The sequence below is a fragment of the Heterocephalus glaber genome, unplaced genomic scaffold (genome assembly GCF_053883595.1).
Source record: "Heterocephalus glaber isolate CG9 unplaced genomic scaffold, H.glaber_assembly_v1.0 deba00001532, whole genome shotgun sequence".
Classification (NCBI taxonomy): domain Eukaryota; kingdom Metazoa; phylum Chordata; class Mammalia; order Rodentia; family Bathyergidae; genus Heterocephalus; species Heterocephalus glaber.
In genome coordinates, this window is record NW_028258330.1 from 17,336,859 (window position 1) to 17,341,638 (window position 4,780).

The following is a 4,780-nucleotide window of genomic DNA, read 5'->3' on the forward strand; positions in this document are numbered from 1 at the left end:
ATTTACCAAGTTGTAACAAGATTTGTATAGTGTATGTAAATTATAGATCAACTGAAAATATATCTACACATACATACATGCTCTGTATCTTCAGTCTTGGATATGGCACAGAAATGAAGTTTTTTCAAAAGGATTCCCAGGTGATTCTGATGTTCATTTAGGTTGGTAACCACTAGCTTAAGGCAACTGAAACATGCCTGGATTAGAACAGACATTCAGCCAACATATGATTTGGTGAATGGATATATGAATAAGTGAGTGAATGAACCAAACTACTAAATATCTATGTTATTCATGGGTATAGTTGTACCATTGACTAAGGATAGAAAAGTCCCCAAGATTAAAAATAAAACAAGACAGAAAAAAAAGCATGCTGGATAATCTCCTAAACACTCTAAATGCTGAGCCTTACTAAACCTTGCTGTGGCTTGGATGAGCATCCATGTTTTGAAGGCGTGGTCTGCAGGGTGATGCTCTAGGAAGGTGGTAAACCTTGAGGGTGAGGAGGTCACTGGGGGGCATGCCCTGGGAGGGGACGGTGAGACCCTGGTCCTCAGTGTCTCTCTGCTTCTTTATTAGCTTCTTTTTTTTTTTTTGTACTGGGGATCAAACTCAGGACCTTGTGCTTGTGAGGCAGGTGGCAGCAGTACGACTGAGCTAAATCCCTGGCCCTGCTTCTTTGTTCAGGACATAAACAGTTTGCTCCACTACATGCTCCCACCGTGATGTGCCACCCTTGCCAAAGGCCCAAAGCAACAAGGCCATCCCATCTTGTACTGGAACCTCCAGAACTGTGAGTCAAAATAACCTTTTTTCTAAGTTAATTGCCTCTAGTACTCTGCTTCCTTAGAGTACCATGAAGCTGACTGATACAAATCTCATAGAAACTCTACAACATAAGTTGGCTGTTCTAGCATAAATCGCAGTAGGTACTTTAAGCAGAAAGAAATAGTCAGAGGTTTAACATAGTTGACATCACTGTTGCAGGAGCTTCAGAAACAGACTCTAGGTTAAGCTTTTAGGAATTACTCCTCATTCAGCAGAGCTGGACAGATGAAGGGGCTGCTGCCTTCATCACTACTAGAAGCCTAAATAATTCAGAAGCTGCTCCAAACTACTGCAGTTTCTACTATAATCCAAATGCCTCCAAATCAGGAGGAACCTGCTGAACTGCCAGCTGTCAATATGTGACTAGTTCCAGAATCACACTGTCTCACTGTCACACATACCAGCTAAAAATGAAAGTTCCATGCCCCAACTCTCTTCCCACATAATCTAGGTTAAATTCAAAGGTTTGTGGGAATGCATTTTATTAGCAGACCTTAACTTATATGTTAGCTGCAAGGGATTCTGGAAATAAAAAGTTTGCAACCTCTGTAAAACAAGAAGTTGTGCTAGAAGGGAACTGGAATAGGTATTAGGTTGGCAGATCCACAGATGATGAAACTGAGGTATGGAGATTAAGAAATTTGTTCCAAACACTCAGTGAATAAGTAGCAGAGTCAGTATTCAAATTCATGATATACAGCACCAGAGACTAATAAAAAACATATGAGAATAAAAAAACAGCACACAGACAAGCTCATGGATAGCAAGTCTCCAGGCGTGACAGACAAATGCCTGTACTTAGAAACAGCAATTTCTAATTTACTGTACTCATGGACCCTGATGTCACCTCCAGAAATTTAGTCTTGCAGTTTTTCTCCTCAAAATTCAAAAAGGTAATAATTGACTTGACCATTTTATTTTTGGTCTACAAAGTATTCACAAGTATTGCAATAGTGGGGGGCAGAGTTTCTCCCACCACATGGTGACAGAGCTCAGGCTTTGATGCCCACCTCCAACTCCAGGTCCACACATGTTGTTCATGGTACAAAATTATCCTGAGTTTATTTGAGGACTTTCTGATGGAGCATCTTAGTGATTCTACCTTTATCAATAAGTTTGGAAACCTGGTTGGGTGCAACAGAATGACAGTTATTTAAGCTCTGCTTGGAAAGCTGACCATTGTAGGTCTAATGGACTGGCTGGAAAGCTTGAGAATAAAGCTTGTGCTATATTCTTGTCTGAAACTGTACTTTCACTTGTCCTTATTACTATTTGTTGTGTCAGACTGCCTGCCTATTTATCTATCCATACACCTATCTCCAACTACCCATTCATCCATCTATCTCTCTATGACTCAGACAGCAGAACAAAAACACTAAAATGTATCTAAAATAAATATATCAGTAAGTACAGACTAAGGCTGTGAGGGGTGAAAAGGGTGAGTTACAAATCATAGGATGGAAAAGTTTAATGTTCCCCAGAAAAAGGAATGTGTCATCTATTTTAAAAGCAAATTTTGAACAGAGATCCTTCTGGAGGCAGAAGAAAGAGAAAATGCTTTATTTGACATGGCAAAGTTATAAACTGTAAATCTTCCAGTTCGGGAAGGTAAATATTTGCTGAAGATTAAGTACAAGGCAAAGGTACATCATTAAATCTAGAGTAATTAAAAAAGCTCAATTTAATATCAGATGCATCTACTCCATTTTTTTTTCCTACTCCATTTTTATTTTTATTTTTTTATTTTTTTATTTTTTTGGTACCGGGGATTGAACTCTGGTCCTTGCGCTTGCGCAGCAGGCAGCAAAACCACTGAGCTAAATCCCCAGCCCCCTACTCCATTTTTAATAAGCCTGCAGCCTCAACAGCCACGAGCCATAGTGTACTCTGTCTCCATGGTGTAGAAGGAAATGATAAATGTCTTTAGCATGACTTCCAACAAGGTGAGCCTGAGTTAATTACTCCGTGTGCAAATGAAAATGGATTTGGTTAAATAAATGAGCTTGCCAGACAAGTTCATCGGCCACATGCTGGAAAAACTTTCCTGTTAATCAAATGTGCATCAAACCACGTCAGTGGTATATGCTTACAAGACTCCATGACTTAGAGAGACATTGTCACAAAATACAAAATTAAAAAAGTGCTGGAGATGCATACAACTAGTATGCATTAATATGATTAGTTTTAGACATTATATGTTGATGTCCTATTATTAAAAATTTAGGTTTAACATCCACACATCCCTATTCTCTAAATATGGTTACACCCATTTTTATTAAAGCAATATTCAGTGTTTATAGTACTGTAACTACGTAAATATTGATCATTGCTAAATATCCTAAGAACATTTCCTCTACTGTATAATATTGGTTTTGGGTAGTTCTCTTCTCCATTTGCTTGCTTTGCTTTAGAACTACCTCCATCTCAGCCCACATCCTCCAATGGCCTCTCAGGAGAATTTTCTGCATGTCAGACTGCTGGGAACCCCCCATTCCCAAGCCCTCCTGAGAGCCCTATGTCCTCTTGCTCCCACCCGCCTGCTCCTCCTCCAGGTTGCTCCATGGCTGTGGACCTGGGTGACCCTTTGTTCCTCTAAGTTCTTTGCAGTATTTCTATTATTTCTATGATGATTTCTTCTGCCTCGATTGTTGTTTTGTTTTTTGTACATATCTCCTGCTGCATTATTGTCTCTGTTTCTTCCATGTTCCTTATTTCTTCTTAGTCTTGGTCTCTGTGTTTTGTAATAGAGGATTTTCTCATAGCCCGTGATCTCTGGCTGTGAGTTCAGAGTTAAGGGTGAGGCTTCACTTCCTGCACTAACTGGAAGCCCCTGCTGTGGCGAGGGCCTGGGATTGAGGGGCTTCCTTAGGGTTCTGAACAGCTTTGCCAGACACAGACCCTCTTCCCACCTGACTGCCAGAGAGAGCTGTCCGGGTGGGGGTGCTGTTTAAGACAGAAAGCTCCAGGCGTCTTCTCTGTGATGATGGCATTTAAGCAGAGACCTAAATGCAGTGAGGAAGGGGACAATGTGAAGATAGGGCAGGCAGGCTCCAGACAAGGAAATGGTGAGGGCCCTGGATGGGAACAGGTTGGCAAGGGCCAGCCAGGAAGCCACTGTGGCCAGCGCTGTGTGGGCAAGGGGCACAGGGAAACGGTTTCCACACAGGCCTCATCAGCGACACTTCCCAACATTCATGATATTTTGTACAAATGAGTCCATAGAAAATCACCATTAATCTCCCTTTCTTTAATCAGGCAAGCTAACAGCTATTGCAATTTTCTACCCCATTCAACCTTGTGAAGACTCTGGAAAAAAACCTATTTTGTAAACTCTCCCGCTGGAGACTCTGAATAAGATATAAATGTCTACGATTCTCAGCTAAACCAAAGGAAGCAGCTCATGTTGAGAAAAATAAAAAGCTTTAAAAAAATCCAACCAGTTGTCATGGCAAGAAGAAAATTTATTAAACAGAAATTATAGTTTCCATGACAAACACTACCTCATTCCAAAGCTAAAGTTTCCGTGCCTCTCATCAGCCATTTGAGAGTACGGACATGAACGAGGGATCCACAGCACAGGGGCAAACATTTAGCAGAACAAAGTGAGACCTATGGTTTTTATGCTGAGGCAAGAGAACTATTTTCTTTATTTAAAAACGATTCTGCAATTTTGCAGTGAACTTGTACTTATTAGCTCAATACCAAATGGTTATTGAGAGACCAGAAGGTCAAATAGCCTGCTGGAGGGCATCCAGAACCTTCTCTTTGAATTTCTGTCATTTCAGGGAGTGACTCAGAGTTGACTTTAAATGCCATCTATGCTGCTCCACCAGCCACCCAGTGGAAACCCCTGGCAGCTGCATGCTCGCTGCCAAACTTATCCCTGTCCCTGCATCCCTCCCCGCAAGCCCCCTCCCCCCAGTTCGGTAGGTAGAGCTGGTGCCCCCACCCA

General features: G+C 41.4%; 1 protein-coding gene across 7 annotated transcripts in view; it reads right to left on the minus strand.

Moving 5' to 3' along the window:
• The window catches only part of Shld1 (shieldin complex subunit 1), a 127,976-nt gene that overhangs the window by 60,152 nt on the left and 63,044 nt on the right, over positions 1-4,780 (minus strand). The window lies entirely within an intron of this gene.